Genomic DNA, 27,400 nt, shown 5'->3' with positions numbered 1-27,400 from the left:
GTAATGATGTTTCATCTGATGATGACGAGGAAGAAGAAGACGTGTCAAACACTTCACTTACACCCAGTACCCCTGTCAGCAGCACACCCCATGTGAGCCACACTAAGAGTGTGGGAGAGAGTGAGACACCAATGCGCAAAAGTTCATCAGCGAGCGTAACTGGGTCGAAGATATCATCATCATCCCGTAAATGCTTGGTCCAGGGCAACATTAAAAAGATGTTGTTTACAGAAGCGCAATATGAACACAACCACCCACTGACGCGTCTGTATAACACTAAGCTGGGTAAAATGCTAGCTCTGGACCTTCTCCCTTTTTCTTTTGTAGAAGGGGTTGGTTTTCTAGAATTAGTGGCAGCCCTCTGCCCTAAATGGAAGGTTCCTAGTCGGTTCTATTTTGCCAGAGTTGCGGTTCCAGCACTACATGAAGATGTGCTGGAGGTGATTGGGGCAGCTTTGCAGAAGAGTGCTGTTCACACTATACATCTGACAACAGACATGTGGACCAGTGGCGCAGGCGCTGATTACATGTGCATCACTGCACACTGGGTCTCTTTTTCAGGGGTTAAAGCAAAGCTAAACGCAGGTGTTGACCCGGACCAAGTTTTTAAAGCTGCTCGGAAACATGCAACACTAGCCATGTTTGGTTTGGAGAAACGTCACACAGCACAAAACATTTTGGATGAGTTTAACACAAAGGTCCTTCACTGGCTGTCCCCCAAAAAACGCCAGATTGGTTATGTGTCCACGGATAATGGCGCCAATGTAGTTAAGGCCATGGAGCTGGGTCGCTATTTCAGAGTGCCGTGTTTGGCGCACTGTATAAACCTTGTTGTCAAAAAATTCTTGAGTGATAAAGACAGTCCAGCGTACAAGGTAGTGGACAACTGCCGAAAAATGTGCAACCATTTCAGCCATTCTTTTAAGGCCCGGAAGCATCTGAGGAGCCTGCTACATGAACGTTGAATGCCAGTGAAAGCTCTCATCCAGGAGGTGGTAACACGTTGGAACTCAACCTTCTACATGCTTGAGCGTCTGTATAAGCAGTATACGGTACTCGATCACTATTTCTTAAAACAGGGTACAGCTCACAAGGACCTGAGGATGGATGCGGCGCAATGGGAAATAGTTAAAAGCCTGACAGACATGCTTCATCCTTTGGAGTTCTTCACGCGTGCAGTCAGCAAGGAGGACTGTAATTTGGGAAAAGCTATCCCATTGTTGTACATGCTGGAGCACTAACTGAAGAAGGTGTCTTCTGTGTTTCAAAAAAATGAAAAAAACCAAGACCCTTTTTTTGGGCGGAGAAATTATTAGAGCGCCTACAAGGTGATGAACGTCTTGAAATGATCCACTCAGAACAGCATTACATTTGTGCTACAATTCTGGATCCACGCTACAAAAAGGCGCTGGCAGGCCAAGCATTCTTTCCTTTTGATGACGAACATGTTACACAGTACAAACGTTGGCTAGTCTTGTCAGCCAAGAGGTTTGAAAGAGAACGGCAGCTCATTAAAGGAAAAGGCAGTACATCAGCATCAGCAGGCCATCCCCAGTCAAAACAATCCACTTTTGCACCTGTGGCTGTGGCACAAGTGACCTCTCAGCCGTTAAAGACACCGGCAACCGGATCATCTGCACCAGACACAACAGTAACATTGGAGGCTGAAGAGGATTGGCTAGCTCTGCTTGGGTTTGGTTCTCAAAAGGTCACAGCAACAGCTAAGCAAAGTGGAGGAACCTTGGAGGAGGACCTTGAATTGATGGTGCAGGACTATCTGAATGACTCAACAGAGGTCTATGTTAATGCTGACCCATTGGCGAATTGGCATGGGAAAAAACAATTGTGGCCACAGCTCTCCAACCTGGCTTTCAACTACTTGTCTTGCCCACTCGCAAGCGTGTCTTCTGAATGTGTTTTTAGTGCTGCTGGTGGCATTGTAACTCCCAAACGGAGCCGCCTCTCGCCCAAAAATGTGGAGAGGTTAACAATGATCAAGATGAATCAGCACCTCATACCACCAGATTACAAAGTACGAGAAAGCACGCCGGATGAAGACGAGGTGGACAGCAACGTAGATGAGGGAATTTCTTCTCTGTTCGGTGACACTGAGCTCACCCTGCCTGAATTCGCAGAGTATGATGACAAAGCCTTATTCTTATTCCTGGACCCTGACACTGAGCCCTGAAAATGAGACAATGAATCAATAAATTTCTTTTTCGTCCTTCTTCACTTTTATTCCTGTGTGTCTGTCTTTCTTTGTTGTGCACAGTTAATATAATTCAAACTTTAATCACCTAATCACAAAAACAAGCCCATCAGCAGAACTGTCTTCACTTGTTTGCTTATTGATTTGAAATTGCTGCAGTCTGCATTCCTCAGGTTCACAAGTTCAGAGGAACATGCTCCTCTATCCTCCTCCTCCAGACTCCTATTTCCATCAAAGCAGAGGGCTGGATTACGCCCAATGAAGAAAGACTCAGCACTTGTGGGGTTGTTCTACTTCTTAGCGGGTGAGTTGACGGCTCTGCGGAATTTTTTTTGTGTTTTTGCTGACTTGCTTGCCTTTTAGGTGCTCTTTGGGGGGGTTCCGGGTGTTTGTGGCTGAGTTTTGGGGTCTGGGAGCACTGATGGGACACTCTAATCTTGATTGCATTTGCTTTTCAGGAAATCCGTGTTGGAAAACTGGAGTTATGGCCTAGCTGCACAGCGCGTTTGGACCGAAGGCCGAGAAATATTGTAAGTATGAGATTTTCCTTTTGGGCTGTTTGGGGGGTGTTGTGCCTTTTAGCGAGTCTTGGGGCATTCCTGGGAAGGTCTAATACTGGATAGAAGTGGTTGGGACGAAATCCACGCCAATTTTTTTTTTGCTATTTCTGACATTTTGCTCAATGTAGCGTTTTTGGGGGCCTGTTTGGGGGGCTTCCTGGTGTTTGTGGGTGGGTTTCGGGGTCTTGGAGCAGTGCTAGGATACTCTAATCTTGATTGCATTTGCTTTTCAGGAAATCCGTGGTGGAAAACTGGAGTTATGGCCTAGCTGCACAGCGCGTTTGGACCGAAAGCCGAGAAAAATTGTAAGTATGAGATTTTCCTTTTGGGCTGTTTGGGGGTGTTGTGCCTTTCGGCGGGTGGGTTGGCGGGTCTTGGGGCATTCCTGGGAAGGTCTAATACCGGATAGACGTGGTTGGGACAAAATCCACGCCAATTTTGTTTTTGCTATTTCTGACATTTTGCTCAATGTAGCGTTTTTGGGGGCCTGTTTGGGGGGCTTCCTGGTGTTTGTGGGTGGGTTTTGGGGTCTGGGAGCACTGCTGGCTATGGATACTTTAGTTTGCAAGAGGTTTGAAGCAAATCCATGGTGGCAGAGGGCAGTTAGGGCCTAGCTGCAGAGCGCGCGGGGAGTGATTTGGGAAATTGGCAAAAAAATGACTAAGTCCCCATTTTTGTACTTTGGCTTTTTGGCTGTTTGGGGGTCTTCTACTAGTTTTCTCCTGGGTTGACGGCTCTGGGGCCATTGCTGGGAAGCTCTAATACCGGATAAAAGTGGTTTGGACCAAATCGGATGCGGAATTTTTTTTGTGTTTTTGCTGACTTGCTTGCCTTTCAGATGCTCTTTGGGGGGTTCCGGGTGTTTGTGGCTGAGTTTTGGGGTCTGGGAGCACTGCTGGGACACTCTAATCTTGATTGCATTTGCTTTTCAGGAAATCCGTGGGGGAAAACTGGAGTTATGGCCGAGCTGCACAGCGCGTTTGGACCGAAAGCCGAGAAATATTGTAAGTATGAGATTTTCCTTTTGGGCTGTTTGGGTGTGTTGTGCCTTTTGGCGGGTGGGTTGGCGGGTCTTGGGGCATTCCTGGGAAGGTCTAATACCGGATAGAAGTGGTTGGGACAAAATCCACACCAATTTTTTTTTGCTATTTCTGACATTTTGCTCAATGTAGCGTTTTCGGGGGCCTGTTTGGGGGGCTTCCTGGTGTTTGTGGGTGGGTTTCGGGGTCTGGGAGCACTGCTGGCTATGGATACTTTAGTTTGCAAGAGGTTTGAAGCAAATACATGGTGGCAGAGGGGAGTTAGGGCCTAGCTGCAGAGCGCGCGGGGAGTGATTTGGGAAATTGGCAAAAAAATGACTAAGTCCCCATTTTTGTACTTTTGCTTTTTGGCTGTTTGGGGGTCTTCTACTAGCTTTCTCCTTGGTTGACGGCTCTGGGGCCATTGCTGGGAAGCTCTAATACCGGATAAAAGTGGTTTGGACTAAATCGGAGGCGGATTTTTTTTTGTGTTTTTGCTGACTTGCTTGCCTTTCAGGTGCTCTTTGGGGGGGTTCCGGGTGTTTGTGGCTGAGTTTTGGGGTCTGGGAGCACTGCTGGGACACTCTAATCTTGATTGCATTTGCTTTTCAGGTAATCCGTGGGGGAAAACTGGAGTTATGGCCTAGCTGCACAGCGCGTTTGGACCGAAAGCCGAGAAATATTGTAAGTATGAGATTTTCCTTTTGGGCTGTTTGGCTGTGTTGTGCCTTTTGGCGGGTGGGTTGGCGGGTCTTGGGGCATTCCTGGGAAGGTCTAATACCGGATAGAAGTGGTTGGGACAAAATCCACGCCAATTTTTTTTTGCTATTTCTGACATTTTGCTCAATGCAGCGTTTTTGGGGGCCTGTTTGGGGGGCTTCCTGGTGTTTGTGGGTGGGTTTCGGGGTCTTGGAGCAGTGCTAGGATACTCTAATCTTGATTGCATTTGCTTTTCAGGAAATCCGTGGTTGTAAACTGGAGTTATGGCCTAGCTACACAGCGCGTTTGGACCGAAGGCCGAGAAACATTGTAAGTATGAGATTTTGCTTTTGGGCTGTTTGGGGGTGTTGTGCTTTTTGGCGGGTGGGTTGGCGGGTCTTGGGGCATTTCTGTGAAGGTCTAATACCGGATAGAAGTGGTTGGGACAAAATCCACGCTGATTTTTCTTTGCTATTTCTGACATTTTGCTCAATGTAGCGTTTTCGGGGGCCTGTTTGGGGGGCTTCCTGGTGTTTGTGGGTGGGTTTCGGGGTCTGGGAGCACTGCTGGCTATGGATTCTTTAGTTTGCAAGAGGTTTGAAGCAAATCCATGGTGGCAGAGGGGAGTTAGGGCCTAGCTGCAGAGCGCGCGCGGAGTGATTTGGGAAATTGGCAAAAAAATTACTAAGTCCCCATTTTTGTACTTTTGCTCTTTGGCTGTTTGGGGGTCTTCTACTGGTTTTCTCCTGGGTTGACGGCCCTGGGGCCATTGCTGGGAAGCTCTAATACCGGATAAAAGTGGTTTGGACCAAATCGGAGACGGAATTGTTTTTGAGTTTTTGCTGACTTGCTTGCCTTTGAGTTGCTCTTTGGTGGGGGTTCCGGCTGTGTGTGGGTGAGTTTCGGGGTCTGGGAGCACTGCTGGGACACTCTAATCTTGATTGCATTTGCTTTTCTGGAAATCCGTGATGGAAAACGGGAGTTATGGCCTAGCTGCACAGCGCGTTTGGACCGAAGGCCGAGAAATATTGTAAGTATGAGATTTTCCTTTTTGGCTGTTTGGGGGTGTTGTCTTTTTTGGCGGGTGGATTGGCGGGACTTGGGGCATTCCTGGGAAGGTCTAATACCGGATAGAAGTGGTTGGGACAAAATCCATAAGGAAAAGCTTTTTGGCACTTTTTGTAACTTAGGGCTCGTTAGGGTTAGCCCTAGCAGCAGGATTGCATGTGTTTCAGGGTGTTCTAGATTTTTGCAACTGAGTTCTGAGGTCTTAGAGCACTTGTGAGAATGTGTAATTTTGGTTGCAAGTCATTTGTAGAAAATCCATGGTGGGAAAGGCGGGATTTGGTATAGTTAAAGAAAGCCTCTGCCACTATTCTTAACTTAGGGCTCATTAGGGTTAGCAGTATTTCTATTGCATGTGTTTGGGTGGGGGGGTTTTCGAGTCTTGGAGCGATGCTGGCTATGGATACTTTTGCTTGCTTGCAAGTGGTTTGAATACAATCCACGGTGGGTAAGGGGGTATTTGGGCCTACTTTTACTTTCGAAGCACGTTTTGTCACCAGTTTTCTGCTAGGCCTCGTTTTGTGAGATCTGATTGGGGGTCTTCTACATTTTTGCAACTGGCTTTAGTAAGGGTCTGGGTGGAAGCACTGCAGGGAAGGTCTAATTTTGTTCTAAAACACAGTTTACAGTACACCTAGCTTGAGGGGAAAGATCTGCTAAATTAATTTGCCCATACTTATTTATCCTTGAAAAGGTGACTCAGACAGAGTACGCACTTTCAAAAATGTTGTACCGTCTATTAGGAAAATCAAAGTGTGACTTTTTGCACTACACAGCGTACATACCTTATATTTATTTATCAGTGCTGTTTTTCGTTCAATAATTACAGGCCGGGTTTCAGTCTGCAATGGGGAAAAAAGGATGGAGTGAGGCTTCACATTAGCGAGCCGCAATTCAGCATCAGCCAGGCAGGCAGTGGACAGGGTGTCTTCTGGTCACCAACATTGATGGACGAAGCGTCAGCTGGAATGGAGGAGTGCCGCTAATAAGAGGAATTGTTTGCTGCATGCAACTTACTTACCAAATTCAACAGGACAACTACAACAATACAGATACAGTATCCATTCTTTTATTCAATGAGTGTGTGTGTGTGTGACTGCATTTCTTGGATCTCTCTCTGCTTCTAAATTGATCCCTACAGCCATTCTATAGGTTTTACTTCGGCTATTTTTTAAACCTAATTTAATGTAGCCCTGTACTGTCGCATTCTGTCATTCACGGTTGTCGAAAGTACTACTTACTTTTCTGTAACAATGCATTCAGTAGTGCATGCACTTCCTTTATGTCACGTAAAAGATTTATGGTTAGCTTTGTACCCAAAAATTTCTTTATGTTCAATTATTGTTTGTCCATGCTGTGCTTTTTTTTCTCTCAACAAAACCTACCCAAAAAGAAACCCCCATTCCTATCCATTTTGCAAACCCTAACCCTCTTCCCCCGGGTTGTGTGGTTTTGCTTGATGTGTGACTAAATGACATCAATAATTCCACACATTTGCTGGGGAGGATAAGGTCATAGCAACAGGCTGGTGAAGGAATCCGAGGATATATTCTAGACTTACTCAGCTTCAGTACTATTTCTTGTAGTAGTAGCCAATGTCAAAGAAATCCTACACAAGTACAAGTTATACTATCAATACTTTACCATTTGTTAGGCTACATTGTGGCACTGTTGTAGTCTAGTGTACTGTCACCTGCTATATTATCTATTGTACCATTGTAATGCTACAGTAAGGACAAACCAGGTTTCATTTTCTTTTTTTCCATAGCCATGCAACTGCCACTGTGTCACACCACTAGTACCACCGCAATGAGGAGGATATTTCAGCCGCCCTGGATTGCAACCTTAATCGCCATTTCCCGTGGAGCCAGCCCTGGGCCTAGCCCTACTTTCAAACAGAAATTACAGGTAAGATAAGCGTTTGGTTGGAGGTAGTATAATGGAGTATTAGGAGAGACGAGAGATTGACGGTAGTACTACTAAAGTCCTAGGACTATTCAGGAAAACAAACTTACTGTTAAACCCCAACCCACCAGACTCAAAAGCAGTAAAAAACAGGTATGGTCAGATAAAGTTTCAAAAAGTATATTTTTATAGCCCCAACAAAATAATCTCCCGCAAGACCCTCCCTATCCCCAACGATTGTCCTTCGAAAGTCCCCAAAAAACTCAACTCCCAATTCCCACCCCCCAAAAGTCTCTAAAAAAGGGGCAAGGGACACTATGACAGGGTGCTGTTGACTTTAGCAACCAGGGCATCATGCTCCTTGAGGAGGGTGGCATGTTCGAAGTGGAGGCCCTCCACCAAGTTCTTATAGTTCAGGACCTCCTGCTCCAGGTAGGACAGTCTGAGGGATAAGCGGCGCCGGCGTGCCTTGCAAATCCTGTGTGGGGCAGCTGCTGTCTTTGCTGCTCGGCGGTGGCGTTTGGCTTTGGTAGCCCGGCTCCGTACCGCTGGAGCACTGCGCTGGCTGGCAGCCCACACGGAGGAGGATGCAGCTGTCCCAGTGGACGTTGCTGTAGTACCAGACTGCGTCTCCTCCTCCTCCAGGGCCACCAGCCGCCGATATTCAGAGACAGTGGCATCCAGCCTCCGTTGCCGGGCCATTCGAGCCAGCTTCTTCCTCTTTGATGGTCTCTTGGATTTGGAAGGAGCAACTATATGAAGAAAGAAAGACATAGTCTGTAACCAATGCTCCTTAAGATTAACACAAAATGATTGAGCAGAAAGTTGTCACAGTACAAGTAGCAAATTGAAAGCACAGTACATAACTATTGAGGACAGTATCTATGTAACCTCCGACTTCTTCATCCTTGCTCTAACATTAATGGGAGTTTAAGGAACAAATTCTACGAGCACTATGGGCATCCATTACAGTCGACTATGACAGTACACCAGTCTTCTTCTTCTTCTTCTCTCTTGTTTAGGAAAATTGGTACGTTATCTTATGCAAGCCGGCATAATGCCAGCGCAGTGAACTTGCACCCGAGAAAAACAGACGTACACCATGGTGAGTGAGACAGACTTGCGTTACTGTACCGGTCCAGTACATGCAGGTGGTGAAGCTCTTACTCTTCTATTACGGGTGGCACTGAGAATACTCTGTTAAAAGGGCTACTGCTTAATTAATTTAGCTTTCACCCTACAGTGCAAATGAGTATTAGAAAAGGAAAATGAAGAAGCTAAATAATCTGATTATCTATCACTTCACATGGGATGTATTTGATGACATATGGGATGACTTTAGGTGCTTTGCTTATTATTGAGTGAACAGTGATACACCCACACATGAATGACGTACTACTACTAAACTAAAGTTATTAAGAGAGGTAGGGAGTGTCCACCGTAATAACTGGATATATGCTGTGCTTGCAGTTGCAATACAAACTACTGCTACTATTCATGGTAGTATTTGGACAAAATTACAACTTCTTTTCCTTGCCTTTCCTACACTGGAACGGACGTGCGGGTGCGGTGTTACATGCTCTTCAAAGTAACACTTAGTTCATCCAGTGACCGTCTACTCTCTCTAGATACACATATGCTAACTAAGAGCCAGATAGTACCATGATTGATCCAGGCATCCATCCATTCAAAGTATATGCACACATACAGTTTCTGTTTCACCCACCCAGGCTGTTCTCCTTCCACCCATCCTTGCTTCATCATTCACCCAGCCATGCACCATACCATATTCTTTCCTTCCCAGCCACCTCGGGGACCAAGCAAACACATATCATTCTTCTTTGCCAGTCATCATTACATTTCTCGTCCTTCCACACTTACTTACACCCTTCTTTCGCTTTTCGTTCATCCCATCCATCAAGTTCATCTCAGATCTGATTGGGATTCTTCTCTCCAGACTAGAGTGGATGAGCTAAAGGTTTTGCAATTTTTGCAAGCATGAGTCTGTGCCTCTGACATCATTGGGGAATACTCATAATCATCGGTGACTTTGGGAGCTAAATGACTCTGCCACACTATCTAGTCAGTAAGGAGATCGGGGTTCAACTACAAAGTCTGTTATCACTGAGGTATGTGGAAAGTCTAACAGCACCTTATCCCACCGCTTCCGGCGCTCCCGCATCCCGTACCCGCCTCCGATCTTGCCACCTGCCATGATGGTCCTGGGGAGGTGGCGCTGTACATAGAACACTAGTGCGCCCATCTCCTCCGCGCTAAAGATCTCCCGTGGCATCACTAGCTCCCCCCTCAAACGCCCGCACGGGAGCCGGGCACGGGGTGCGGGACCCTTTCCCTTCTCGGGTGCTTCCCGGCTCCCTTCACCATGGTCTGGGCGGAAAGGAATAAAGAAAATAGAATAGGGAAGAGAAGAAAAGAAAAGAGTTTAAAAAAGTAGTTTAAAAATAACAAAAAGTAGCAGTAAACTCAAAAATATAGGGCTACAAAAATAGAGGGATAGATAATAAGTAAAATAGATTAAAAAAAACTTCAAACAAGCAAAGGATGGCAGAGATTTAGAGAGGATACAAGAAGCATGCCCAGAACCATAGCAATAAATGAGAAACAAGATGGCCGCGCCCATTCACGACTGCGCGGGTAAGTTCGCGCGAGATGTTCCTCGCGAACACTCGCGAAATTGTACTGGCGAGCCGCACACTTTGCGAGATTACACTTCACGCCCGGAAACGGAAATACGTCATGCAAACAAGATGGCCGCGCCCTTGAACGACCGCGAGGGTAACTTCGCGCCTTGCGCTACAAGCGGCTCGCGAACACGCACAAAACCTTGCGAACTAACACGCCGCAAAAAAAGAAATCGTATATTCGCACGAATTTGCTGCTTCCGAATCCGATCTCGCGCGTGTTCGCGCCCCACGAATCTCGCGAACACGCAGAAAAACGAGTTTTGCAAAACTGAAAGCACTCGGCAGGTGCAAGAGTTCAAACTGATCATTAGTAACCATTCCCTGTAGTGCTTCCTGACTGGGGCCCCTCCAGAGTTCAGTTGCTAGTTGCAACAATTGTATGACCCTGCTCTGACCCTCGCAGCAGGCTCATAGAATAGCTACAAGTAGGCCACAAAGGTCATGGAAAAAAAAATTGCTCTGCAACAGAAAGCAAATTACTGATAAGGAAGCAGGTGCCAGACCTTGAATTTTAAAACAGTGACACATTAATAAACTAACCCCAAATTAATTCATGTCAGTTGCAGCAGGGCAGGTGTGCTTGCTTTTCCCCCCCATAATCTACAGTGATGATGAACCAGAGGGTGGCATTGGTGTAACAAGGGTGGCATGGGTGAAACAGAGGGTGGCAGTGGTGAATCAGAGGGTGCTGGGAGGCTGTGATGATGAACCAGACGTAGAAACAACATAGTCGCGACTGTTGCGAGCCGACAAGTAAGTTCGCAATTGCGAACTAGTACCAAACCCTCGCGAACTGGCAGAAACCCTTGCGAACACAAAAAAAAAACGCGGATTTTGCGGATTGCGAGTTCGCAAATTCGCAAAATTCGCAAACGCCAGATTCGCAAAATTCGCCCATGCTTACTTTTAACAAGTGTGGGAGGATAACATTCCAAGCATTTTTTATTCCCTTAAGCGCAATGTTTCTCTGGATGTAGGTATGTTTGTCTACCATTCGTGTAGCAGGTCCCTTGACGTTACTTTGGACGAGTATTTTGTTGCCCTAGAACATAGGGCTGTGGGTAAGGTACCTGGCCAGATGGTTTCCCGGTTGACGCCTTTAGAGCAAATGGTGAATTATGTGGCACCATCTTGACTCAAGTGTTTAATGCAGCAGCAGAGGGCACAATCACTTTCAGTTGGGCCGGTTCAATCATAGTGCTATTTTTAAGAAGGCAGCAAGATGTTTCCGGAAGTGCTATTGCCTCCATCTCCCTCCTAGATTCCTCTGCTAAACTGATGGGTAGGCTTCGCCTACAGAGATTAGAGCAGTGGGCAGCAGACAAATCTAGCCTTTTGGAGGGCCAGTATGGATTCATAAAGGGGTTGGTGACAATGGAGCAGTGTGTGAATCTAGACCTGCTCATCTGGAAATATAGTAAGACTAAGTCAGTGTCCCTTCATTTATGCTTTGCTGACCTCAGCAGTGGTTTTGATTTGATTGCTAACCCTATTCTTTGGTATACCAAGCTTTCACTTGGGGCCCCAGAGAACATTGTCCTTTTTTTGTCCCAGTAGTAAGAGAACTTGTTTGCTAAGGTCCATTATGGCAGAAATTGGGAATGTTCCTCATAGTTTAAAATCAAAAAGGTGTATTAGACATTATTGCATTTTGGCACATTTTTTGTTCTCTCTTTTTATTAATGGGGGTGATAGATGACCTTTAGACTCTGCAGGCTGATGTGCCCCTTGTCACTGAACGTCTAGTTCCAGTGTTGTTGTACGCCAAAAATACCTTTGGAATACAAGGAGAGACAAAGGAGAGACCAAAAGCTTACTCAGTGAGAGATGAAGAGCAGGTAGGATAATGTGAAGAAATGAGGGAATTATTGGGCTTGGTCCTCTCTGTAGAGTCATCCTCAACCTTTTACCTTTATCCTTTAATTGTCTGAACCCATTTTTGTTGGCTTTTAGGACACCTTGAATTCTACAGATGCTAAACAGTGCTAAAGTGCTTGTGCTTTCTCTTTTCAGCATGGTGAAATTTGGATTACACCCAATTGGCAGATTTAATTTTACTTGTAAATTCCTAGTAAAGTGGTACTACTTGTACCCATGACCTGTAGATTAAATGCTTCCAATGGGGCTTGGAGCAATAATTGTGCCACCCATTTAAGAAGCCTGTTTAAACAGGTCTCAGGCCTGCCATGGGAACTTGTTGATGCTGTTTTAAATTGATATTTCGACATGGTAAAATAAACCTTTTGCCAGGCCTAAACCTTCCTTTTAATACATATAAGCCCCCCCTAGGCTAGGCCCTACACTGCCCATACAGCAAGGTGAAGTATATTTAAAAAGTAATAAATGTTTAAGAAAGGGGTAGCATGTGATGAAAAGGAGGCGCGATTCCAAAATGTGATTTATGAAGCCCTGAAGGGCCACCCTAAGTAGCTTCATAAATCTGGAGAAATGTAACACAGCACAAATTGTTGCATTGTGTCACTCTACCCATGGTTTTTCACACCATCCCAGGCTTAGTATAAGAAGAGCGATAGTCCCACATACAACAGCGACAGGGCTCAGTAAGAAGGCCTGAAATGTAATTTCTCCTTCAAGAGCAACTTATTCACAAGATGCCTTGCAATCACACCTCAATCGTCTCAGAAGCAGAATCTAGTACCACAACAGCATAGCAAAAGTAGAAAAGATTTGCGGGCACATGCATCATTGTGAATTGCATTCGCAAACAGTGCGAATAGCAATTTTCGGCCGTTTGCGAATGCAATTGACAAAATTGGGTTGCATCATGTTTTTCGCAATTTTAGAAATCGCAATCATGTTGCGATTTCTAAAATTGCGATTGCATTTAAGAAATCGCAATTTGAGTTTTCTTAAATGCAATGCATGAACATTTTAAATTTACAAATTCGTGAATAGGGAGAGGTAACTTACCATGAAGTTGACCTTCATGGTAATTTGCGAAAACTTTCAAAAAGTTTCATTTTACACACACACATGCCCTTGGGGCATGTGTGTGTGAAAAATGTACTTAAAGTTATATTTCAGGGGTGCAGGGGGGGTCCTTTGGACCCCCCCTGCATCCTTTAAACTGCATTTTGAATTTGCGATTCGCAAACTGCTAATCGCAAATTGAAAATGACTTCCCATTCATTCCTATGGGCCTCTAGGCCCAAAGGAATCAATGGGAAGGGATTCCTAAATTGCGATTCGCAAATTGTGAATCGCAATTAAGGAAATCGCAAAAAAAATGTGATTTCTTGGTGCATAGCCGTTTGTGATTTCTTAATTGCGATTCCTTAATTTTCGCAATTAAGAAATCGCAAACGGCAACAATGATGCATATGGCCGTTAATGTTAACTTTTTTGAAATTACATTACAATATGTGTACACCCAGGTTTTGAGTAATCATCACAGTGAACATACCATCAATTAAAATGCAAATTAAAAGAGATTTTCCCATAGGTTAAAATTCTTATGCAATCTTCACACTACAGTGTAACGCAATTCACTGTAACAAAGAAGTCTGTGTAAACATGAGCATTACACAAAACAGGAAGAAAACAAAACAGACACTATTGTCAAAATATCAAAAACGGATCTGTTTAATCTAGAGTGTAGAGTACTTCATGTGGTTTCCACATCACCATATGCTGAGTCCCGAGTCCTCACAGATTATGTATTCTAGGTTATATTGGCATGTTTCAGTGGAACAGACATTTAGGTCCCCTCCTTCCTCAAGAAACTCAAAATGATTTTACCACACAGGTATAACAGAAAAACTCCAATAAAAAAAAACGCCCAACGGTTCCAACCTCAACCCCTATCCGATAATCTTAAGATCTTCAATACCAAAGGGGGAACACCCTCATTGTGATCCAACAATCTTATATAGTATTAATACTTCAAATAACCCACTTGTGGTAAATAAAATATTACCCTGTCGGAATTTCTATACTTAAACAAAAGGTCATGCATATAATGAGAGGCAGAGTCCGTGGTGTCCGATTCAAAAGGGCTTTATTTCAGTAACTCGAGTTAAGGGAGAATCGGGTTCCATCACCACTAAGGTTCAGGAAGGGTCTTCTGAACTTTATTCACAGAGTACAATATTTATACATTGAATATACATTGCATTGCATAGAGAAGGAGGAGCGCTCCAGGCAGAGCAAAAGAAAGAGAGAGATAAGAGCATGTGGGCGTGCAAAAGGGTGTGTAAGAAGGCGTACACGTGGGCGTTCCCTTGGTGAGTCATAGGTGGGTGGATACATGGAGGGGGTCTGCATGGTCAGCTGGAACCTTTGCCCTACATGTGTGCGCCACTTGGTCATGAAGTGCAATTAACGTGTAACTGGGGGAAGCTGGGGGGGAGCTGACTTTCGGTCTAGTAGAGAAACCTTCAGTGTCAGGACGACCTGCACGTCTGGCATTATCTGATATCTTACGTTTGGAGGATGTATTGTCTGAAGTAAAGGTCGCTCAAGCAAAGGTTGCTCATCACCAAGAGCCAGTGTGGGCATATATTTCTTCGTGCATTGCGTGGGGGCCATGGGATTTCTATGGATGCGAGCACTGTAAATCACTTAAACGGAGACATGAAAGCTAGGCCCTATCTCTCCAGACGGGTTCTGTTTACCTTCTTCACTAGGCAGGAATGTGTTTCTGTGGAGCAAGCAGATAACTGTGTGCAAAATACTGTCTTGGCAGGCCGGGCTGGGCCCCTCTCGGCTGAAAAGAAAGTATGCGAGAGGTCAGGGATACGCAGCTGAGCTGCAGCTTTCAGAGTGTCTGGAGGCAAGAAAATACAATTCGGGTCCTGGCTCAGGCTGAGCCATAAAACGGGTTCATCTCGATGTTAAACGTGCACAATGCAAATACGTTGGCAACATAGGCCTCAATGTAGAATTACCGTTTCTATCATGAAAGACTTGGTAACTGACATTCTAATGTGGGACGGAAATGCAGAGGCATTATTATTGCAGGCATGAGAGGAAAAATGCATGGGTGACATGTACATACACTAAACGTGGGGTACAAGCAGGGGACACATTGGCCATGTAAAATTTCTATTTCCTCATTCCCTCCTTGTCCCCTACTGTGCCCTTCAGGAAATATCTATATTAATGAGACCATATATCTGATCATACAGCATCATTTGTTCGTCTTTTCTCTTTTGTATACGTGGATGGGGAATACAGGCAGTGGCACACAGGCCGCAAATCGCCGGGCCACATTGCAGTCAGAGACAGCAGCCGAATATCATAAGCAGTATCATTCCTAGGAACGACAACATTGTCCATCCCCATGCCGATATTACACCCCAGAGCCAACTGAACCAAGTCCATGGGTCTTGATGCATCTCGTGAGCTATCTTGTGGAGTCTTGTTATTGCTGCGTACACAGATGGCACGTTATTTGGAATAAACACGCAACAACTGGAGCCAATCACTCTACAAGCCCCGCCCCTATCTGCCAGGATGACGTCAAGAACAAGGCGATTCTGAAGAACAACAAGTCGCATGGCAGACTGCTCCTGGGTCAAGTTAGCCAGGGCAGATGTAGTCTCATTCACTACTGCTTCTAGAGATCTAGTTAACCTGCGTATGAGTTTACTGTTTTGGACGGGACCTATGAACCAGAAGTATCCTCTAATGAAATCGGTATATTGCTCCCAAACTGTCTCAGTCTGATCAACCACTGGGGAATCGGTCTCCCTCCGGTGTCTAACATGCTCTAATCGTGAATCTCGATGATAATGGGATGGGGCCAGAAAGACAGGTGGCAGCAGGAACGCTATATAACATGTCCCACCCCAGTCTGAGGGCAGATGTACATAGGCTGTCTGACCGCAAATGAAATAGGAATGGCGGGATGCTTTAAAAGAAGACTTTCCTTTATCATTGAAATCGACTACAGTATTACATTCACTGTGTCCCAGATGTACTGATCCTTTCTTTCTAACGCACAATTCACCTTTTACTGGTAGGACTGATATAAACGGTGGACCTGTATTTTGCTCGGGCTGAACATTCAGAATCATAAAGTTAAGGGAAGCATTTCCTTGCTCGTACACTTCATTTTCTAGATCGGTCCCCTTCCTTTGGGGAAAATCGTCTTTGTCTGGAAAACATGCCTCATGCATTACTGTATTCAAGTTTCCCCATATCCATTCATCCTGGGAAACTGCGGACTTTCTGTCTAGTGATGACATTAAAGCAAAACATGCTCCGCACGAACCATTGTGCGAGAACGGAAAAGGAAAAAGGGGCAGAACTCCCTTCGTTTTCTGATAAGGTGGGAGTCGGCCACATACCCAGCAATCTGTTACATTGCTGGTCTGATGAGAATGGTGCAACATTCGAATAAAAGTATTGTTGCGCAGGGCTAGTTGATATGACAGTTCATGGGGTGGCAGATCACTGAATGTGTGCTCTACAGTGTCATTAAAGGAAAAACGTATACGTGAAGAAATAGGAGGAAAGAAAACATGTTGTGTCAAGCTGATACATATTATAGTGATGCACAGAAAAGACATAAAAATCAGAGTTACTATACATCTACTGCGTAATGTCTTACAGTATTTTTCTTTCATTTCTCTCTTCTTATTATTCTGGTCTACGATCTTATACATATCAGGAACCTGTCTAACCGATTCACCACCTAGTGGACTTGAACAATTAAACGCTGTCTGACTTACTAGATCGTAACTTGGACCTATACTCTTGTTGCAGAGTCTTTTCTAGAAAAGGGGGCTTAAAGTCTGTACTATCGGTACTGTCTTTTGTCTTGATCAAAGTTCCGGAATCTCCAAAGTATTTTTTACAGTGTTGGGCGTGAAGCCATCCTTTACGTCCCTCGACCTTGACGGCTGTCCTCGTGGTGAGCAATACTAATTTCAGTGTCTTCCAGCGTGGCTCAAGGGGGCTTGATCGATCAAAGTTCCGCACATATACGAAATCTCCAGGGACTATGGCATGCTCCTTGACCTGGGTGTTGTCAGGGAAGGGGGCGGAAACCTGTGAACGACAAGAGAGGAGTGCAGACATCAAAGAAGCCAGGTAATCTGTCAGCATGTTACTGTCAACATCAGTTATTTTCTTAGGCATAGGCGTTCCCCACATATTCGGTGGTCTACCAAAAACCACTTCATAAGGAGATAGGCCCGTTCTGGAATGAGCTACCATACGCATGTAAAAGAGGGCAACCGGCAAGGCTACCATCCAATCCACGCCTTTTTCTGCACAAATCTTCGCTAATCTCGTCTTAAGGGTCTGATTATGGCGCTCTACGAGTCCTGCTGCTTCTGGATGTCGTACACAATGAAACTTCCAATTATATCCTAACAGAAGGGACACTTGTTTCATTAACTCAGATTAAAACGGCTGACCGTTATCTGAGTACACGACACGGGGCAATCCATATCTGGGGAAGTATTCACGCACCAATTGCCTGGCGGTGGTCACAGCAGTATAATCTGGGACTGGGTACGCCTCTGTCCATCTAGATAGTGCACATACAACTACCAGGACATACTTGTAACCTCTACATCTGTCCATTTGGATATAATCCATCTGGAGGACTTCAAAAGGATGGTCAGGAGGATGAAATCCGCCTTGTTCCACTGGAATGCCTTTGCCTGGATTGAACTGGCAACAGATCATACATGTACGTACTTTCTGTTTCGCTGCTGCACGCAGGTGCTTGTTAAACCAAATATTCTGTAAGCTGTCTAGCATTGCCTTTTCTCCCAAGTGTGCTGGACTATGTGCTGTATTTATGATGACTTGTACCATAGAGTCTGGGAGAAACCATGTAGCTTTGCCTTTTGTCATCCAACCTTGGTCAGTCTGGACCCCTCCTTGTTCAGTCCATTTCTTTATTTCATCTGGAGTGGCATGTGTCTGTATGTCGAGTACATCTTGTGAAGGATCCCTGACTGTCATACTTTTTGTCAGTAATGGTACCTCTGTCTTTGTCGTGTCTGTTGGTGTCTGGGCTGTAAGTTTAGCTGTTCGGTCTGCCAGGTCATTACCCTGGGAAATGGTGTCTGTAACTATGGTGTGTGCTTTGCATTTCAGGATAGCTATGGCTGCAGGTAAATGTATTGCTTCTAACAGAGCCTGAATAAGCGGACCGTGCTGAATTTTAGCCCCATGAGAGGTCAAAAAACCTCTCTCCCTCCATAATACTCTGAAGTCATGAACAACGCCGAATGCATACTGTGAATCTGTATAAATGTTCACTTTCAAGTTCTTAGCTCTTATGCAGGCTTGTGTCAGAGCGATGAGCTCTGCTGCTTGTGCTGACAGTGTGTCTATTCTCTGTGTCTTGATGACTTCTGTATCAGTGGTCACGGCATATGCTGCCACTAACTCTCCTGTGCTTGTTCTCATGCATGATCCATCTACATAAAGTGTCAGGTCAGGGTCTGGTAGTGCCACGTCTGTCAGGTCTTGTCTTGGTTTCGTTACTGTATTCATTACTTCCACACAATCATGTGGTGCAGTGTCTACTGTACTTGAGGGCAAGAGTGTAGCAGGGTTAAGAATATTGCATCGTCTGATCTCTATGTGTGGCTGAAATAACGTCAGTTCATTTCCTGTCAGTCTCGCGACAGTCAAGTGTTGTGTCTGTGTCCTGTTCAAGAGAACTTCCACTGCGTGTGGAACCTGTACTGTCAGGGGGTGTCCCAGCACTATGGAGTCACTTTGTCTTACGGCTAGGGCTGTTGCTGCAACTGATTTCAGGCACGCAGGCAGAGCCTGTGCCACTGGATCCAGTGTACTAGAAAAATAAGCACAAGGCTTGTGTTCTCCTGCTTGATCTTTTGTGAGGACAGATAATGCTGTTCCATCTTTTTCAGTTACGAAAAGCGTAAAAGGTTTGCTGTAACAAGGAGTCGCTAAAACTGGCGCTTGACATAAGGCTCTTTTTAATTCTTCAAATGCCAAGGTATGTTCTTGTGTCCAAGGGAGGACAGTCGAAAACGCTGCCTCCTGTGTTGTCAACTGTATGAGTGGTTTGGCTAGATAGGCATACTGGGGAATCCATTGTCTGCAGTATGAAGTGAGGCCAATGAAGGCCCGTACTTACTTTTGTGTCTTGGGCTGTGAAAGGTTAGCAATTAACTGAATACGTTCTTGTGTCAGCTGTCTACCCCTCTTGGACAGCAAGTGTCCAAGGTACACCACTTGCTGTGCACAGAATTGCAACTTCGAAGGGGACACTTTGTGCCCCTTGTCTGCCAGAAAGTGTAAAACTGTCAGTGATGCATTTTCGCAGTCTGGTTCTGATCGTGCTGTGATTAGGATGTCGTCTACGTACTGGAGCAGTGCAGTGTTGGTAGGCATGTTAATACTGTCCAGCTGTCTTTTCAATGCTTGGCTGTAAATGCTAGGACTCTCTGTAAAACCTTGGGGAGCTCTCGTAAATTTAAAGCTGCGTCCATTTAAACTGAATCCAAAAAGATACTGACTATCTGGATGAATTGGAACACTGAAAAAGGCATTTTTTAAGTCAATGACAGTAAAGAACGTTGCCTCAGAAGCAATAGCAGTCAGTAATGAAGAAATGTCTGGGACCACTGGGTATTGAGGGACTATGCATTTGTTCAATTCTCAAAGGTCAACAATTAGTCTGTAAACTGGTGGTGCATTAGGGTCTGTTCGTTTAAGGATAGGGATGACAGGTGAATTACATACATTCGAGTCAGTCTCCACTACCACCCCTTGTGCAATGAGTTCGTCAACAATTTTCAGTAAGGCTACTACGGCATCAGGTGGTAACTTGTATTGTCGTATACGTGGTAGTACTACTCCTGCTTTTAGAGTGACACGGTGTGGTGTAATGTGCATGTAACCTACGTCAGTCGGACCTTGTGCCCATAGGTGCTGTGGTATATTCTGGAGTCTGTGGTCAAAATCTCTCAACACATAATGACCTTTAAAATCACGTAAGAACAGTCGCACTCCTTCCGGAGAACAACATATAACTGCTCCTAGTTCCTTTAATGTCTTTATACCAAGTAAGTTCACTGGACATGACGTAGTAAGTAGCAAGTCTGTGGTACGTGACAATGGACCAACCCCTAGGGAAACTGGTTTCGATACTTCATTAACAATAGGCTTTCCTGAAAATCCCAGGGAAACATTCTGTGAGCCTGAGAGGGGTGCCCCTGGAACCTCGTCATGACTGATGGTAGTTCTGCTCACCCCTGTGTCAATCAGAAATGTGCTGTCTTTTCCCAATACACGGCTATGTACATAGGGACCCTCTTGATCTACAGGAACCTCAATAAGGGGCAAGCCAATTTCCCTCTCAAGGCTGTTTCATGAGAACTGTTGGTATTCTGGATAGTCTGACTGTGTGTACTGTAACATTTGTTGTGTGGAATGAACAGGTGGTGGTGGGGGTGGAAAATTCGCTACTGTCTGTTGTGTGTTCTGTGGGGTGCTATTCTGCCTAGGAGGATGCGGTCGTTCTTTTGTCTTGCCTGTAGCTATGTTATGTTTCAGGACAGCACAATCTTTTACAAAGTGACCTGGTTGTTTGCAATAATTACAGTTACCCTTAATAGGTGTCGTGGCATTTCTGTTCGTATTTGCTGGTACCGTTTGGGCAACCAGCACTTTCATTTTTGTCTCTTTCATGCATCTCTTCTCATGATCCTGCTCTTCTCTAATTCTCTTCTGGTGATATTGTAGCATTTGCAACATTTGCCAAGGGCTATTTGCTTGCCAAGTACTCTCAACCTTCAGTACTCTATTCTTGATCTGGGGTAATGAATTCTCTACTAATTTGCTCACGAAAAGATGTGGATATGACTCACTACTGGGCTATAGGCCACTATTAATAGAAAACATTTCTCGAATCTGGAATAAAAATCACTTGTGTCCTCGTCTTGTTTCTGTTTACAGGCCGAAATAGCATCCCAGTCTTCCTTTTTCGTAATCAATAGTCTCGGCAAAACCTGTATCAGGAGTTCAGGTGATTCTTTAGCTTTGTCCCCAAGACCAACACCAGGGTGCCGGCCTTTATCCTCTGTTTCCAATTCTGCCCAACTTAACTTTTTCTCTCCCACCTCCCAGTCTTTTTCCTTAAGCTTTTCATAAATACCTGCAGGCAACAGTACTTTCAATAGTTTCAGAATGTCAGCGTACGTGTAATCTCCAATGCGGAGAATGTCTTTTAATTCACAGTGAAACCCCCCCCCGGGTCTTTATCATGGCAGGGCAACATCTTTTTCATTTCCAGTATTTCTAATTTTGTCAAGGGTGTGTAAACATACACTCGCTGAAGCTCACCCGCTGCATTTTTTACGGGATGTACCTCTCTTAGGGGGTTCTGTCTGTCTATGTATAAGTTCTTTCTGTCGTGGTGTGGGGCGGGAAGCATGCATGTGGTCAGAGAATGTAAGTACTTATGTCGTTGGTCCAGAATGACATTAATTAAATCAGTACCTAGACCTGTCCATCTTTCTAGGAATATGTCGTCCAGTAATTTATACAAGGGACAGGGGTCAGAATATTGGCTCTCATACAACGTTATCAAATGTTGAACCATGTAAATACAAGCCAAACGCTGTTCGTTCGGCGGAAGACTCAAGAAAGTCTGGGCCACTCTATCATTGCTATATATCTTAGAATTGGACACCCACTGGATGGCTGACCGGGCCAACTCCCTTTCGTGTGGGGTGTGGGATCTCTCGTTCTCTACCCGTCTTTTCAGGGCTTTTTCAGTAGCGTGGAATAAATTCTCAAGGGAATATCTTTCTTTTATAGCCTGTCCCTGTTTGCGATAGTCGAGGCACTTGGGCCTGTCAAACTGTTGTGCTTTGCCTACATAATTCATTTTGTCCTTTGCCTCGTTTTCCTGTTCAAAATATTCTGATGATGACTCATACTTCCCGTCTGACTCTTCACTGTGTATTTCTAAGATATCCTTTCGTATTTTCTTGTAGATACTTTCTGTCTGTCCCTGTCTATCATGTCTACCGGCATCTATGTTGTCACTCCATTCCATCAAACCTCGCTTTACATCTTTGTCTGGTTGGTTTTGTTCCCTGATCAGACAGTTAATCATAAAACGTAGGATGTAGTTCTTAACCTCCACCTTTCTGTGTTCCATGGCCTTTTCTATACTCTCGGGTCCCTCTCCCGTTCTAATGAAATGGCATATTTTATCTAGGTGTTCCTTCATGTCTGGTAATGTGACCAAATAGTCGACGGCTTTTCTTAATCTTAATGAAAACACGAGCATTGGACCCTCTCCTGGTACTGGATCGTATATACAACGTGGAATTGTTACACCTACAGAAAACTTAAATGGTGTTGATGTCATTTGTGGCGTTCGTGGCGTTGGCGGTGGCCCCCCTCCCACTGCCCCTTGTCCTACGTCCTCTTTCACGGTCTGCTGGAGCTGTAGGAGCTGAGCCGCTGATGGGGGCGGAGGGAAATCTGTGTTTACGTAGTCCGGTGCGGGCTCTTCTAGATAGGTGGAAATAAAAGCCTCTGATGCTGTCGGCTTTGTTCTACGTACTCTAAATGGTACAGGTGGTGGTGTACGCGACCTACGCTGTGTTTCTGAGGGGGTCACTTTAGCTAGTTCTTCTGAGAGGACGGGATAAATACCAGCTGCGAGAGCATTTCTTTCTCTATCAGCCTGTTCTGCCTTGACCCGTTCCCCCTCCTCCCGCAGTTTTTTTTCTTTGGCTTTTTCCGCTGCTTGTTTACTTCTCTTTGCTTGGTGGAATTCTTTCTCTGCTCTCCTATGCGCTTCTTTACGCCATAACTCAATGGCATCTTTCTGAGACGGTCTTACTTTCCTTTTCCATAGCGCTTCCTCTACTTTCATAATGCATTCAGAATCCCATGTTCCTGAAGCAGGCCATCTGTACTTCTCCACCAAATCCTTCGTGTAATCTACCCATAAGTCTAAAAACAATATGGCATCTTGCCCGTGCTTGTTATACATGAAATGCCCAGGTGTGTCTCTAGGTGGGACGGGAACTGACTCTTCGAGTATTCCTTTCCTGGTCCCTATCTGACGTAATTTCGAAAACAGTGGCATGTTGAAACCAATTTAACGAAAACACAATACACACAAAAATAGTCTGACTGAAACAATCATTCACACTACAACACTAGAACACTAAAACAGATACATCTTAACTGATACGTGGAGAAAACATGAACTTGAAAACATGAACTTGAAAACAGTTAACTTTATGCACTGGAATACAGTACAACCATACCGGTCTCATAATGAGACACGTCTTTACCGTGCCCACCGAAATGGACCCGTCTTTACCGTGCCCGTGTGAACGAGACACGTCTTTACCGAGCTCAAATAAATGAACCCGTCTTGAAAACTTTAATCTTTATGCATTCCCAATAACAGTACTCACCGGGAAGCAGAACTTGAAGGCCTCGGATACTCGATACTGCGTGAACTCGATACTGCGCATGCGCCTCGGAACAGGTGGGTCTCTGGAAACCTTGGACCTTGCTCTCTCACGACTTGGGCTCTGGTCGGGATGATCCGCGATCCTCACCGCCTCGTGTGGATGCCTGGTCGCAGTCCGTCTCCTCCGTGGGCCTGAGGGAGTAAGCAGGAAGTCCCGCTGGCGTGTACACTTGGAAGTCTGTCACGGCTGTAGAAGGGGGCAAGGGCTGGACCTACATCGCCGGCGCGTGGGGAAAGGGACTTGTCCCTATTCGGGCGCCAGAATTATGTGGTAAATAAAATATTACCCTGTCGGAATTTCTATACTTAAACAAAAGGTCATGTATAATAATGAGAGGCAGAGTCCGTGGTGTCCGATTCAAAAGGGTTTTATTTCAGTAACTCGAGTTAAGGGAGAATCGGGTTCCATCACCACTAAGGTTCAGGAAGGGTCTTCTGAACTTTATTCACAGAGTACAATATTTATACATTGAATATACATTGCATTGCATAGAGAAGGAGGAGCGCTCCAGGCAGAGCAAAAGAAAGAGAGAGATAAGATCATGTGGGCGTGCAAAAGGGCGTGTAAGAAGGCGTACACGTGGGCGTTCCCTTGAGGAGTCATAGGTGAGTCATAGGTGGGTGGATACATGGAGGGGGTCTGCATGGTCAGCTGGAACCTGTGCCCTACATGTGTGCGCCACTTGGTCATGACGTGCAATTAACGTGTAACTGGGGGAAGCTGGGGGGGAGCTGACTTTCGGTCTAGTAGAGAAACCTTCAGTGTCAGGACGACCTGCACGTCTGGTATTATCTGATATCTTACGTTTGGAGGATGTATTGTCTGAAGTAAAGGTCGCTCAAGCAAAGGTTGCTCATCACCAAGAGCCAGTGTGGGCATATATTTCTTCGTGCATTGCGTGGGGGCCATGGGCTTTCTATGGATGCGAGCTCTGTAAATCACTTAAACGGAGACAGGAAAGCTAGGCCCTATCTCTGCAGACGGGTTCTGTTTACCTTCTTCACTAGGCAGGAATGTGTTTCTGTGGAGCAAGCAGATAACTGTGTGCAAAATACTGTCTTGGCAGGCCGGGCTGGGCCCCTCTCGGCTGAGCAGAAAGTATGTGAGAGGTCAGGGATACGCAGCTGAGCTGCAGCTTTCAGAGTGTCTGGAGGCAAGAAAATACAATTCGGGTCCTGGCTCAGGCTGAGCCATAAAACGGGTTAATCTCGATGTTAAACGTGCACAATGCAAATACGTTGGCAACATAGGCCTCAATGTAGAATTAACGTTTCTATCATGAAAGACTTGGTAACTGACATTCTAATGTGGGACGGAAATGCGGAGGCATTATTATTGCACGCATGAGAGGGAAAATGCATGGGTGACATGTACATACACTAAACGTGGGGTACAAGCAGGGGACACATTGGCCATGTAAAATTTCTATTTCCTCACACTGTTATTGGCCTAGAGTTCCTCAAGAGCTTTACACTGTTGGAGATCTACCTTTGTCATGGACAGATAACCCTGTTGGGAGCAGAAACAATCAGTGCTCCAATTAATATCCCCTGAGTAAAAGATAAACTCAGGGGTGCAAACTTCTCAAATCAATTGCAGGGCGGTTTATAGGGTTTGACTCCACCTTTATTCCAAAATCGTCTTTAGCCTCTTTGAGCTTCCAGCTGCATACACATCAGACTGCGCTTTCCATCGAGAAAAAATGTGGTTTGAAGTGTACGTGGCTGGAAGCTCTGTATTCTTTAAAATACGGCGCATTCCTGCCCTTTCGCTGTCACTCAGTGCAGTGTAGCTGTGTTAATTTATTTTTATAAATATACCCTAAATTCGCTATGCATTTTTAACCTTTACATGTCCTGGTAGTGAAAAAACTCTGAAAATCGTTTTTCTCTACTGTGAGGCCTACCTCTCCCATATGAAAACATTAGGTACCTTATTACATTTAATAAGTGAAAACCCTCAATTGGGAGCAAGTAGAGAAAGATTGTATTTTAACACCCACTATAATGGTGAAGTTGGATTTTAAGTCACATTTCTGAGAAGTTTAAATTTTCTTGTCCCAACAATTTGGTGCCCACAGCCTGTATCCTGGGTCACATGACTAGATGTAGCTGGGAGTATATTACTCAACAATGTGGGAATTGGTGTGTCAGGATGAGTTATTTTTCTCAGGATGAGGGGAAGAAGCTATCACCTGCCACACTTGCACATCACAAAGACTCTCCCGCAGCACACTCACAAAAGGTTTCACATTAATCTTTTGTGCCACCAGAGAAGCTGGGTCAAGGGCAGGGAGGAAGGTACTTCCAGGCACCTCTATACGGAGAGGGCCCTAGAAGCTGCTTCCTCTTCATAGTGGGCACCTGGTATAAGTAGTGGACACTCAGACCGAATACCTCAGATCACTTCTGGACTAGGAAATAGGATTACCCAGCTGTGTAGTGTGCCCTGCTGACCTGCTTGCTGCCCAAGGACTGCTTTGTAGTCCAATGCCTGCTGTTGATGCACTAGGACTGTTATGCTGATGTAAGCTGCCCTGCTGAACATGTGTGGACCAAGGACTTCAAGGAAACTCCGCGGGTCAGCTGAATGGTCCCCTGTTCAAGCCATAGGGACATAACAGGCTTCTTTGATGTCAACGCAACTTGATGCAGCGCAACACTGCCCTCCATCGACTCTGGGCTCATCCATGATGCAACACACCTCAGAGCAAGTCCTCACAATCCCTGGTGGCTTTTGCAATGCTGATGCAGTTTGACGCCAACATCAGCCCAGCACAATACATCTTGTCCCCTGTGCCGACGAATTGCAGTGCACATCTCCTCAAGCCCCACCAGCTTCCTTGACAATGGTGCAGGACTTTGCATTGCAGCTATTTGTTAACAGTCATCAACTCCCCAGCTGTATGACGCATCTTCATGCTGGACTTCACATCGCAACTCTTTGTCGACAGATCCTCATTGCCCACCCTCGCAGCTCAATGCAAGGACTTAGGGCCCCATTAGGATGGCGGGCGGATTGCCCACGCCAGGCTGGCGGTAGCCAGTGCCGGCCTGGCGGGGCAATCCGCCTGCCATCCCTGCTGCATAGACCCCCGCCATATTAACATGGCTTCGGTGTCCGCGGCGGACGGTAAGACCGTCCTCCGCTTTTCCGCCCCGGTCGCCTTGCGACCGGGCGGAAAAGGGTTTATATGGTGGCGGTGTCTATCAGACACCGCGAGCCATATTAGTATGGACTTCTTCAGATGTCTTTCCGTGGCGACAATGCTGCCACGGAAAGGCATGTGGAGTCTGCTTTGGGGGCCCAATGCGGGCCCCCATGGACTTGGGGGGTGGAGGGTGCACATGGGGGGTACCTATGGTACCCCCAGCAGTTCCATGCACAGCATGGCAGGCACAGCGCTGTGCCTGCCATGCTGTGTATGGAAGTGCAAAGCATGCCTTCCCGCCACTGTGGCGGGCGCATCCTAATGCTGGCCACGGGACACCAGCCCTTATGGCGGGCGGTCCCTTTCACCGCTAGGATGATGGGCAGATTCCTAATGACCCCCTTAGTATCTTGACGCCCAATCCACAAGGTACTATTCAGCAACCTGAACTCAGTTCTCTATCTTGCCCCATATCCATTGTGGTTGGCCTGAACTTGTGACTTGAGCCTTGGCTCAAGATTACCGAGATTGGTGCTTTTTACTTCTTTGTGTTTGATTTCTACAAAACATTTCAAATTGTATGTTTCTTGTTCTACTAATTGAATTTGTGTCATTTTGGTGTCA

At 45.5% G+C, this 27,400-nt stretch overlaps 1 protein-coding gene across 1 annotated transcript in view; it reads right to left on the bottom strand.

Moving 5' to 3' along the window:
- LOC147732612 (contactin-associated protein-like 5) overlaps nucleotides 1-27,400 on the bottom strand; it is a 1,641,055-nt gene that overhangs the window by 549,840 nt on the left and 1,063,815 nt on the right. The window lies entirely within an intron of this gene.

This window comes from Lissotriton vulgaris, chromosome 2_1 (assembly GCF_964263255.1).
Source record: "Lissotriton vulgaris chromosome 2_1, aLisVul1.2, whole genome shotgun sequence".
Taxonomy (NCBI): domain Eukaryota; kingdom Metazoa; phylum Chordata; class Amphibia; order Caudata; family Salamandridae; genus Lissotriton; species Lissotriton vulgaris.
The sequence above is the reverse complement of the archived record's forward strand: the minus strand, read 5'-3'. Positions and strand labels throughout refer to the sequence as shown.